The sequence below is a fragment of the Pteronotus mesoamericanus genome, unplaced genomic scaffold (genome assembly GCF_021234165.1).
Source record: "Pteronotus mesoamericanus isolate MK-2021 breed Mesoamerican mustached bat unplaced genomic scaffold, CSHL_Meso_final scaffold_1186, whole genome shotgun sequence".
Classification (NCBI taxonomy): Eukaryota; Metazoa; Chordata; class Mammalia; order Chiroptera; family Mormoopidae; genus Pteronotus; species Pteronotus mesoamericanus.
Window position 1 is genome coordinate 13,305,109 of NW_026555302.1, and position 13,222 is coordinate 13,318,330.

General features: G+C 47.9%; 1 protein-coding gene across 3 annotated transcripts in view; it reads left to right on the forward strand.

Annotated features, from left to right (window-relative positions):
• Nucleotides 1-13,222, forward strand: part of NME7 (NME/NM23 family member 7) — an 89,551-nt gene that overhangs the window by 29,289 nt on the left and 47,040 nt on the right. The gene's annotated exons all lie outside the window — the stretch shown is intronic.

The window sequence follows — 13,222 nt, forward strand, 5'->3', positions numbered from 1 at the left end:
AATCCCATTCTGCCTGTTTCCTCTTCTGGGAAATGACAATAATAGTACACCTTCCTCACAGGGTAACTGTCAGGATTAAGTGCATTAAAGGTAATGGTTAAATAACTACATGACCGATGAAATGTAGGGATTAATATCCTAAGCACGGTGCCCAGTGCTCAGCTAAATGCAACACGTGTTAGACATTATTACTCTTACAGTTATTCTGTTAACTACTATTACCATTACTACTAATACCATTTTTTAATTTTTAAGTAAAATTGAATGACTCCTTAGTAATAAAGCGATAGCTTAAAATGCTAGCTAAACCCAATATTCATATCTATCACCCACAGAAAAAAAGAAACCCTGTATCACTGTTTAAAAAAACAAAGCATCTTCATTATTTTTCCCAGTTAAAAGTCTGGGTCCGGTGGAGTCCACGAAGCGGTTGTTGCTTGTGTCGCGTTGACCCAACGGCCGCCCTCCGCTGCCTGGCCTGACGGCCCGTCGGGTGGGCGCTGGGCGGAGGAGGTTGCACACCCGGGAGGGCAGCTTCTGCGCTTGTCACGGCCCCAAAAGTCAGCCTTTTGAAGAGTTAGAATGCTGAAGTTTGGTCCAGAATTTTTCCTTAGACTTCTGCACTGAACAGTTTTACGAGATTGTTCATAACATTGTCCTTTCTGAAATGTAGTTTCTTCCTCAGTAAAATGAGTCAAGATGGTTAAACCCAGATATTCTGTTACTTGGTGAAATTACATGGAAAATTCTTAGAAAAGAAAATGGTATTCTGCATCTCAGTGTTGTGTTTTGGCTGTAAAAATCATTTCTATTTTCATGGAGGCTATTTGAAAGCAATTGTAGATTTTATTTTTAAAAAGACACATAGAGACAGTTTCGGGTTGTCTGTTTGGATTTCATTTATTAACAAGCAAGTTATTTAATAGAATATCGGCCAGTTTGTAAATGCAATGCCAGAATTGTCTGGATATGCTAATTGAAATAGGACTGTTACCAGCAAAATCTTATTTATCAAGTTCCTCACTTTTAAAAAATGGGGTTGTTCGTGCTCAGAACAGCTTTCAGGGTGTTAGTCTCCACCTTGAATGGTGTTTGGGTGCTGGGCGGGCCCAGGGCCCTGGAGGGACCTTCCATCCTGCCGACCACCCACCAACCACCACCCCCCTCAACCCCGATTTGGGCTGATCAACTTGATAATGTTCCCAGCTTTCTCTATAGTTGATTTTCTCCTAGTAATTCAGCCTCTGGGATACTGTGGAAGAGGCGTGGACCTTTTCATGTAAAGAGATTTGAGTTTAAACATCGTAAATCTAACTCAGTTTCAATAAAAGCTCTTGGAGTGGGCCCAGCTTAGCATATCGCCGTTTTAGAGCTTTGTGGGTGTTTTATGTTCTGTCTGAAATAGTAAGCAATGAGGGAATTTGTAACAGGTGCACCAAGGACATTGGACTGCATGCAACACCCTGACTTTGAATGCACAGAGCTTTGCATGCATTTCTGAAGCACAATTTTTAGGCTGTGAAAATGACTTGCGAATGTTTAAGTTATGGTAACTTGAAATGAAATCAGTGATTTAGCAAGTGATCGGGAATCTCAGGAGTTCTGCCAGTCCCTACAGAAGAATATCCAAACCAGAGATTCTTCTGTAAATAAGGTTTTATTGGAACACAGCCTGCCATTTATTTATGCATTGTCTGTGGCTGCTTTTATGCCACACTAGCAGGGCAGAGTTGTTTCAGCAGATAACAGCATGGCCTGCAAAGCCTAAAATACTAGCTGTCTGACCCTTTGCAGAAAAAACTTCCTGACTTCTGCCATAGAGTTTCTTTTTAATTGATCCCACGTAAACTTTAGGATGTATACTTAACTCCATTTTATTGCTAAATTTAAACTTGTTCACGCTCTCCAGATTTTTTCTAAGACAAAGATTTAAAAATGCTCTAACCACCACCGAAATCTCCTCCCACCTTTTGAGTTACTGATGTGAGAATGTTTATTCTCCTTTCTTTTAAACTTTTTTATTTCACCTTATTGATATATAACCTCCGTAACGTAAAGGCAGCACACATTTTAAGCGTGCAATTCTGACGCCACATGGCCGTGTCTTGAGCTCTCAGCTCAGGCACAGAGTCCTGCACATGCAAGCGTGGTCTTGCCTGATGTCTCCTTGGAAGACATGTAGCGATACCACTGTGTGAAAGGAGGGCAGACGAGACTTGGCCCAGGCTCCGCTGTGTACCTTTCCCATTAGAGGCTCTCGGTCCACAACACGGGACAAAGCAATAAAGAGTCACCCTGTCTTTTATCTTTGGAAGTCAGGGCTTGCTCTTCACACCTGACTGGAATAAAGAAGCATCTGTTGCTAGGCAGCCACGGCACGAGCACCTAGCAACTGCGATGGGTGCTGTGGGAACCCAGTGATGTGCATTGCAGGTGAAGACCCCGGACGGGGCTGTTTGAATGAGAAGGAACAAGCAGCTGGACAAAGGAATGGCCAGCAGCTCCGGGGAGGTCCCGCCGCGCCCGGCAAGGATGACTGTCGGACAGGGCGTTCAGAGGGACGGCTGCCCTTCCGTGGCGTGACGCTTGCTAGGTGTGACCTTGGAGAGGTTTCTGGGCCTCCCCCAAGCCTCATTTTTTTCATCCGCAGAATGCAGGTGACAGAACCCGTTTCATAAGCTAACACATGTGATGCCCTCAGAACGGAGTACGCAGTGAGTGTTCGAGAAAATGTTCGCTGTGAACAATAGCAATTATAGAGGTTCTATCACAAGATGCATTTTTTAAAACCCTGATTCAGTAGTGGTTCAGTTATCTATTGCTTTATTAAAAAACCATCCTAAAACTTAGTTACTTAAAAAATGGTTTATTATTGATATTTCTCACAGTTCTGTGGGTTACCTGGGCTCACGTGGCACTTCTTCCGTGGTGTACCTGGGGACACTTGCGTGACTTCTGAGAAAGAAGAATGCAGTTTTAAACTTTCATAGCTTTAGAAGTATAAATGTTACAAACTTAAAAACACCCCTTGCAAGCATAATTATTTAAATTTATTTTATATTCCATTTTTTTAAGTTTTGAAAAATATTTAAAGTTTATGTTTTGATAAACATTTTAAAAAGAAATTTATATAATAAGACTTTCAAATAACATATTATATATTTGTAGCGTGTGTCCTCTAAGTCACTAAAACCTGCACTGAGACCTCTAAGACATCCTGAACGTGTGTCACTTAAGGGACCGTATTTATTGGAAGGAGTATTTTTACATTTGAAATAGTGTTGGAAAAGGAAAAGCCTTCATTTTCCTCTTCCCTTGTTTCACTTTTTTGTGCCTTGAGGTTCAGTAGCCACCATTCAGGGAAGCACGTTATTGCAGCACCTCGGCACGTGCCTTTGAGGCCCAGACCTGCGAACCCACTGGGTGCAGGCGGGGTCCCCATGGCAGAGGACCACTCCCCTCGCCTGGTTTGCAGGTGCGTGTCTGTTGGAGGACCCAGATCTAGACTTGTGGGAACAGGTCTCCGAGCTTGTAGTGAAGATAGTGTGGTCCCACTCCTGCCTCCGAGGGAGGAGCCCCAGGTGCTAGTTTCCGGGCCTCCTGCTGACAACCCCCACCCCTGCAGATGTGCACAGAGACGGAGGCAGGACCGGCGTTTCTTCTGTCTCAGCTGTGGTTGCTTCCGGCTGCGTCCTTGCGCCGGCCCAGGAGCTGGGCCCACCCCTGCGGAGCTGGGGGCCAGGGACACAGGGCACATGATGCTGCTGTATCAGGACGTGTTGTGAAAACAAAAAGCGACCATAGCATGATCTCACGCTGTAGGACTTTAAAAGATGATTAAGGCTACACGGCAGATTATAAATGCTGAAATGCTGATGATATAATTGATTCTGATGAGGAAGAAAACCAGCACACATCAAAAAAAAGAGAGAGAGAGATGGCACCTTACTAACGACCTCTGAAAAGCTTGGGTCTCCACAGGACACGGGGGAAGCTAGGCAGCACTGACACAGAAGGAAGGGACAGAAGGGGCACGCTCGCAGCAGCCGCTGAGCGGATTCACGGACGGCTCTCGGCCCTTCCACACGGCCGCTCGCCTCTGTCCTCCCCAGCAGGCCTGCGGCACAAAGCCCCAGCTCCTCTTGGTGGTCAGGTTGTCTGTAGTCCAACACAGGCTCCTGCCTGGCTGCCTCTGTGCGTGGCCGGGCGGCAGCCTCTGTCTGAGCAGAGTGGCCGTGGGCTGCCCTTCCCAGCCTTTTCTGCAGACCGGGTTCCCTGGGGACTATTAGGGAACAGCCCAGTTAGCAACGGGATGGTTTGCGGCATCTCTTTAATTTTACATTTCAGTTACAGTTTATGTTCAGTAGTATTTTGGATTGATTTCAGGCGTACAGCATAGTGTCTAGACAATCATATAAATTACAAAGTGATTGCCATCCTCCCCCTCCCCCAAGAAGGACAGAGATTCTAGGCTGGGAGGGGGGCTTGCTTTCACCATACACAGGGCCTTCCATTTTGCATGTTTTCCGATGAAGAATGGTCTTAAAAATGAAATGATAGAGGGCGGAGGAAATTAAGACCAAAAATTCAAAAGTGAAGAATTTCACACACTTGTGACTCCTTGTTTCGAATACTGGGAATAAGGAAGAAAGTGACTGGAAATCGAAATCATAGGCTTTTCAGGAGACATTAGCCTTTCTCGTGGCTGGGGCAGTGGCCATTGCTCTGCTTCCTCAGACCTCGCTCGCAGTCATGGTTCTCAAACTCCCATGCACCCCGGGGACCCGGCCTGGCCTGCAGGGTGTCTGACTCGGTCCACGGGCATCTCCAGCAAGCTCCCGGGTCGTGCTGGCACCGCGTGTGCGGGGGCCACACCTGGGGAGCAGCCAGATGGCGGAGCCCCCCATGCAGGGCCGGGCCGGGCCGGGCCGGGCCAGGGAGCAGAAGAGAACCCGAGTCGCGTCCCAGGGCATGCGGCACAAGCCTCCAGCAGGTGGTGAGCAGACCTGCGGGGACCCATGGGCCGGGCCACAGCGTCCTGTCTGTTTTCAGTCTTGTCTGTGAAGGACAGCGTAGGTCTGGCCAGGGGGGGCTCAGGCAGAGCCGTTGGGACCGAGAGCAGAAACCACGTTCATGAACTGTTTCCATGGAATTTGCGGGTGCCTGGGCTTTGGGACAGCTAGAATAAGCGAAACCAATATACCTGTTAAACACTAGCTTTGAGAATCTCTTTCTTTATATGTACTTTTAAAAGGAGACAAATAATTTTAAGAAAGGAAGTAGATTTATTTGTTGATGTTGGAGTTCACGGATCCAAAGTTTTGAATTACTTTTTCCATCTTTTTTATTTCAGTGTTTGCCTATAAAACTAACAGACTTCCACGGATGGGTTATAACACATACGGCACTTGTATCATTATATTCATTAAATTCTAGAAACATGAAGTCTGCTTCTGATGGGACTTGTGCTTCCTCCACCCTCCACTGGGCTCCTCTAATATTCGGGGGGCGGGGGAGGGGCTCACCCTCCCAGGAGCCTGAGGCGTGTGAGCTCCCCGCGTCTTCTGATGGCATGTGAACTCCCCGTGTCCTCTGATGGCGTGTGAACTCCCCGCGTCCTCTGATGGCGTGAAGCCTGGCTTTCTGTAGTAAGCCGGCCCTGGCCTGGGACTTCTGACAACCTGTTCGCCTGATGTTACAGAATGTTCAGCTTCTGGCCTGTCTACCCTATACTGTACTTCCTTTTTGTTTTTTGTGGACTGTCTGTGTTTTAAATTGTGATCTTCTTTCCACTGCACTCGCTGATCTTGGCTGCTTTTGCTCTGCTGAGCCTGTCCTTGTCCTCCCAGCAGGGAGGAGCTTCTTGGCAGCATATTTGCTGGGGGTTTCAAGCCCTGTGGGTCTCCTCTGCTGCCCTGTGCTGGTGTGGGAGCCACCTCTACTATTTTCTCCTCACTTAACTTCATTATGGTGAATTTTAATATGTTGAGTTACCGTGTGGGTACATCTATAAAGCTACGTTGGTTGCTCTTAATTGTCTTGTAAGGAGTTTATGGAATTTATGCTTGTTAGGATCTTGGGAAGGAAAAAGGCATGTCTTAGATCCAGGTGGGTGGCAGAAGTGGAGAATCAGAAGCGCTTCTGGATGGATCCGGTCTGTATGGCGTGAGCCTGCTTGCCGCTAGGATGGATTTTGCGGTCAGCTGATGGGTGAGTTTGAGACCCATGAAAACCTCAGTTCAGCGCTTCTGCCGACTCCAGAACTCTCGTCTGCAGGGGAGTCAGTGTGATTCGACGGCAGTTTGCTTACTAGGAGGCAGGAAAGTGCGGGCGTTTGCAGGCGATCGGATCCATGGGTCTGCCTTTCCGTCTGGTTGAAATCACTGGGCGATGGTCAGTGCGGGGGAACTGTCCAGGCGCAGGCGGCTGTCCAGGGAGCGGCTGTCCACCCGGGTCTGGCGCTTAAGGTTCTTGGTTCTGCATTTTGCCAGGATTAGTATGAAATGCCTTCTGTTGAATGTAGCAATGCCTGTGACTTCTTTTGTATTTTGGCATTGAAAATTAATCTAAATGCCTGTAATCTCTAGCTTTGATTTGACTTGACATCAACACGTTCTAAAGACACCCAAGCCCTATTGTTTTAGTTAAAATACCTTTTACTTGTATTTCACGAGATTTGGATTTTAAAAGAAATCATGTTTTTTCCAACTTGATTTAGACGGATGATTAATGTTAAACATATCATCCTTTTATGTGCGTTTTGTTAGTTCATGCACTCTTGGCTACATCAGCGTTAAAACTTCTTTTACAGGTTCTTACCAAATAAAACGCAAGATTTCTTGGCTACCTTTTTCCATGTTGCAGCTTCGTTTCTCACCACTGCTGTTCAGTGTCCGTAAGTGGAGCGGAGCCTCTAGGTTACGGTGAATGTCCTACGTGAAAGCCTGGCTGCCGCTTCAGAGCTGCGTTTCGTGACTCACAGTCAAGGGCTCTGTTGTTGCTGTTTCATCTTGTCTTCCAGTTTTTCCACAGGATAAGGGCGGGTTCCTTGGCTACAGGGTTGCTTTCAGGTATTGAGGTTGCTCTACAGATATTATGATATCAAGGAAAATATTAAGACTCCAAGAAGGACCTTCACATCAGGATGTTTCCACAGGAAATATATTTTGTTACAGAGACTTGTGAAAATATTATTACTAGATTTTTAAACTTGAAAGCATTGTGTCATCATTTTAAAGAATACTGTCCATCTATCTGTTAAAGACTCAACTTTTAATGATTTTTTTCTCTGGAAAACAGTTTTTTAGAATTACTAGTAGTAAAATGATTCTTGTTTCCCGTTTTTTCCTTCAAATTTGATAAGCACGAAATGATAAGGAAGGAAGGAAACCTTAAACTCTAAATAATCAATACATTGGGTGAAGATCTGAACAGTTCAAAATTTACTAGATAGGCCTTGTCTCTTCCCTGTTATTGATGTCATAGTGGACATTAAGAAGATCAGAGAATATAGTTGCACACATATATTCATGCCTACGTGTAATAATGTAGGTTTTTGCCAGGTTGTAGAGGAGGCAAACTTTTAATTTTACCCTCTTAGAATTTTTGGGGGGTGGCCTGAGAATTAAATTGACATATGATAGGTCAAGAGGAGAAAAGCATTCAGATTTATTTAGACAAGTGTCGCATGACATAGGGGCCTTTGCGAGGAGCGGCCACCGGAGTGGGGAGCAGCTGCGTCTAGCAGCAAGCCGAAGGCAGCGAGGCCGCCGGGCCGCGTGGGCGCCTGGCCGACCTGGGCGCGGGAGCTGGGGGAAGGCAGGGAGCGTTTCAACAAGGCCTGTCTGCGTGGGCGTCTCCCTGTCTCCATTTCTGGTCCTTAGGGATGAGAATGTTGCTTTCTCTCTGGTTCAGGGAGGGGGCCTTTCACATAGGAATTCCATTGCTTGCTTTTGACGGAGAAGGAAGATCAGAGTGTTTTTCTGGTATTTTGCTGTTTTTTCAAGTGCCTTTAACTCAAAATAGCCAACATACCACAGCAACATATTTTGAGGTAGCATGTTCTGAACTTCTCCAATAGACATGAAGGATTTAAGTGAATGCTATGTACCAGGCAGTTAAATATTTTGACTAATTTATTGTGATATAACCTCAGACTCTGGGGGCATGCAGAACTGCGTTTAAAATTTCCTTCTATCACTTGCTGGCTGCTTTAGGGCATGTCGTGTATGCCCCCACGACATGCCCTAAAGCAGGAGATATAAAATGCTTGCATTTTAACAGTACCGCTCAAGTTAAATCCATGCTAACTGTGTAAGCAAAGCTGTCCTATACCCATCCTGCCGCGTTTGTGATGGTTGTTGGATCACGTGCTGCTAGACTCCTGCTAACAGCCTCACAGCGCCATCGCGGGCCCTGGTCCCCCTAGGAACACTGCATTTACAGGGGCCTGTGACCCTCGTCCTGGCCTGGTAAGAGGGTGCTGCCCCCTTTTTAGAGAAGGAAAGACGTTGTGAGGCTAAGCTGAGATAGGCCACCGGCAGGGCTTTTCCGCCTGGATTATTTGTCAGGACCTTGTCAGGGGCCTGGAGAGCAAACTGATGCACCGGGGCCTGGCCAGACGTCTCCTGGGTAACGACCGTCGATAGTCGTCCTCTCCCCACAGCGCTCGCTCGGGCAGGCCCTGCCCCTGCGCGCGGCACCTGTAAGCAGGGACGGCGCGGCCCTCTCCCCGCGTCGGAGCTGCCTCTCCATCGAGGGCCGCTCCTCGCAGGGCCCAGCGAGGGAACGGCCGAACCGAGGCAAACCTGTTAACGCTGACCGAGTCCCTGTCACCAGATCCCAGCTCAGAGGAAGAGACACGGTTTCTCAAAAGTATATGCCTACCTGTACCTCAGTTTGTGTGTTTATTTAAAACTGAAAGAAAACCCCACCTTTGTTTCTACTTTAGACCCAGGGCCATGTCACAGTTACTCTTGGGAGAAGCTTGTCCAGTCCCTGATGCTCACCTTCTGGCTGTTTCTGGACCCGGATGAGTCTGGGGCGTGACCTTAGCCCGTCATGGAACCTGGACGCCTGCTCTGGTGACCGAGGATACCTCACCTAGCACCTGGCGCCGTTCTGGGTCGTAGAGCCTGACGCAAGTCTTTATTCCAAGTGGTGCTGGCCGTGTTATGTTTCGGGGTTTAAACTGCGTGAAATCCGTGACTTGCCCTTTTGTCTTCTTGATACCAGCTGGTGCCCGAGCGCCTGTTCTGTTCGGTTACCTCGCCATTTGTTTCCCTTATCGGTGGAACCCTCTTACTTAAACTGGTCAAATCTACCCTTCCTAAAGGTGCTGCTTGAACTTCAGTGTACTTGAAGACCTCATGGTCAGCTGCTTCTCCGGCACTGTCCTCCGTGAGGGACAGACCGGGACCTCCCTCTAATCCCGTGTTCGATCATGCGGCTATGCATAGGACTTTTTCCAGGATATTTGTTGCTGTCTACTGTTCTTCTTTTATCATAGTCAGCACACACTGAATATCGCAGCTTTTGAAATACGCCGCGTCTTCTTTTTCCACCCTTCCTCCTGCACCCCTTCTCTCCTGGGCTGCAGTACATCGCCTGTTGCATGAGCCAGGCGGCTGAGTGAGGACAGCGTGTACCCGGTGGGAACCCAGCTTGAACCCCCAGTTCTCTCTCACTTACCCGGACCGCTGGTGGAAGGGCAGGGGCGAGCCGGGCTTAGGGAGGACCCAAAGCAGAGACTCGGTCAGTCTCCCAGCTCTCTCTCGCTTTCCTATTTGCCTCTCTTGACCGTCAGCATCACATTCTTATATATGCTTTCCCCAGCACCTTGAGAGAGGGCAAGGGTTGCCAGCAGGAAAAAAAGAAATCCCAGGAAAGGACTCTGATTGGCTTGTGCCAGTGATGGGCCCGCCCCTGCGGCACCACCCTGGCTTTGGGAGCAGAGTGCTCACCGAGGCGGGCCCTGTCGGTGGATGCCACCCCTGGCTGCTCTCAGAGGCCATGATTGCGGGGCCGTATACACAGGGGGATGGCAGCTCCCCTTATAAGCAAGCGTCTAGTGGGTCAGTTTTCCTAAAAGAGGTTGGGGCGGAGGGTTCCTGACCCCAGCAGAACCAGCAGTTTTCAGAAAAACATTGTTCATGATTGGATACAGGGTAGCCACTTCTAAAGAGGCTTTTGAACAGCCCATGTGAAGGGTGTGGGGACAGGAAGGGGAGGCACAGGAAGTGGAGGTGGAGCAGCGGCTTGACGTGCAGAACATTGAGAGGCAGCGTTGGCGGAGTTGTGAACAGACCATGGGAAACAAACTGCTCTGCAAACGCCGGCCCCAGAACACAAGCCTCTGCCTTGCGTGAGCCTTGGAAGCTCTTGGCGGCGCTGCGTGCACCTTTGCATTTGCATGTTTTGCTGCTTCATTTACATAGTTACTGTCATTTGTTCCATCACCGGAGCATTTTCTGTCTAGGCCAAAGGAAGGGACATGCAGTCATTGACAGTTTGTCTCTCCGAGCTGTTAAGCACAGAACAGGCTTCTTAAATGCCCTCCCTTCTGCCTCCACACATGACCAACTGAGTGTATAGGGGGGAAAAGCGTTGCCTTCGACCCTGACTGTTCCTGGAGGAAGGCCAGTGTTACGTGGACCGTGACTCCTTTATTGGTTTATCTGTGAATAGAATTATTCTGTCAGATGGTACATTCCACAGGGCTAGTTTAATGTGATTATAGATTTAGAGTAGATGTAGATTGTGGATTTCTCTTTGTGTTGGTTAATGCATAGGGCTTAATGCTGCTTTCACATTCAGATCATGGTTCTTATGTAATCATGTAAGGCATTTTTTAAAATCACAGTGAAGAAAATCCTTTTAGGTATCTGTGAGGTCTAATCTATTTTCAAAATAACACTAAGAGTTTATTGCCCTTTTAAAAATTAAATATATTGGGGGACATTGGTTAATCAATGTTATTGATTTCAAGTGTACGCCTCTATAATACACCATCTGTCTATTTCATTGTGTGTTCACTGCCTAAAGCCAACTCTCCTTCTGTCACCATATATTTGACCCCTGTGCCCTTTGCCATCCCCCACCCTCCCTCCCTCCGTCTGGTAACAGCCACACCGCTGTCTGTGGCCGTGAGGCTTTGTCTGTCTTGTTTGCTCACTTCTTGTTTTTAGTTTTATATCCCACATGAGTGCACTCCCATGAGAATATCATGCTATGCAGAACAACAGTCAGGAGCCATGTGGCATGTTTGCCTTGTCAAATGTGCTGACGTGTGCACGGATGGTACAAGAGCAGAGGCGGGCAAAACAGACCGCGGCGCCAAACTCACAGTGAGCGTAGTTTTAACTGTCATGCATTGCAAAGGGGAAAAGCCACTTTTACATAAGAATGGCCTTGATGAAGCAGTAAAGACCATTAATTTTTGACTAATGTTCTGTGTGAGGCTAAGGGCTGTACACATAGGCGCCTTCGCTCCGCACACAGACATACGCTGTCTTTACGAAAAGCCTTGGCCAGGGGTTTCCGCGGTGACCTCACCCGAGGGGCTTCTTTAGGGGGTCTCGTTCGTGCCTGAGAGAACGAGCGGCAGGCAGACTGTGGCTATTCAGGCTCGAGTATCGGCGAGCATTGTTTTTTTTCAAAATTAAGTAATCCTGTCATTTCAAAGAAATGACAAATGACAATAAGCATTGCCAAAGATAAAGATCCAAGTGAGATCAGAAGTTACAAATGAAAACTAGGATTAGGATCTTGGAAAACTGTAGTCACCACCTGACAGCGTCCCAATCTTTAAAGACTCAGCTGATGAAATTGGGGGTGATATTAACAAATGTGACTTTTCTCAATATGGCATTATGAAATGAGTCAGCATTTGGAAGATCTGTCTAACTCAGTGAACTAATCTTCCCTAAATAGTCATCAGTGTGTGGTATTACACATTGTTATACAAAGTCATTCACAGGTAAACAGTTCATTCAAAGTACAAGGTAGACCAATAGATCTTATCTACTAGGGTTAAAAAAAAAGTTCACTGGTAGAGGTTTGAAATTATATGTTATCTCAGTTCCCAGGGTTCTTAATCTCCCTTAACTCTTAGCTGTCCCTCCATTCTACGACTTCCCCCTCCGTTTGGGATTGTGATGCTACTGCCATATTTTCTTCTTTATCCTCTTGCACAGCTCCTTGTATGTGTCTTTGTTCATTTTTATTCTTCAGTTCCCAAACTGTAGGTATTTTCTCAAAACTCAAAGCTCTTTTTTTGCTTTTGCCCTTCTTGTGGTCAAACCGGAGTGATCTTTTCTCATCGTTTCGGCTCTCACCTCTCTGTGCCCCTCCTTGTCCCCTCCAGCTGTTGGACAGCAGCCATACTCCAGATCCCAACTTCGTACAGGAGCTTCCTTCATTCATTCCTCGGGGATTCTTTTCTGCCAGTGGATAGGTTCTGTCCTCAAATTCTGATCAGTGTCCTGCTCTAACATTCTGTTTCTGTGTTCAGAATAATTCCGCACCTTTTTCCTTAATTTGTTTTCATTACTCGTTTTTTTCTTAAAAGGCGCTGCATTCTGCTGGTCACTTAGACTCAAAACCCTCACTCCTTCCCCCTCACAGTCCACGCTGAGTTCGCCCGTCCCGTCTGGCCTGGCTGTGTCCCGGCTCACGCCCTCCTCCGCCCCCGCCGCTGCTGCGGGCCCCGTCTGGGCCGCATGCTCGCGGGCGCCGAAGGCCTTGCTGTCCCTTCGCGCCCCTCCCCGGCCGGCCTGCCCGCCGTTGCCCCAGGCGTGTCTTCCTCAGCCAGCACTTCTCCCCCATGCCGCCTGGTCAGCCGCTGCGTGAGCCTCCGCTCCCCTCCGCTCCCCTCCGCAGCGCTTCCTTTCAGAGGAGAGATGAGCCCGCACACGACGTGGGTTATTTCCTTCCTGATGCAGCTGAGGAATGGCCACAGAGACGCGGCACACAAGCCTTTCACATGTGCCTGCATAAAACAGTGCTACCAGTTACTACAACCAAGGCTATAAAATGGGTAGAGTTTAAGCGAGCACTGTGAATGTGGCAAAGGCCGCTTGCCAAAACTGAGTCGTCAAGGGCGATGTGGAGATGGCACAGGCTGCTCAGGCGTGATGTGTACCGTGACACGGGCCAGGCGTCTGGGGAGCCGTTGCCTCCCCAGCGCGCTGTGCTGCTACCCAGCCTTCCCTCGGCACAAATG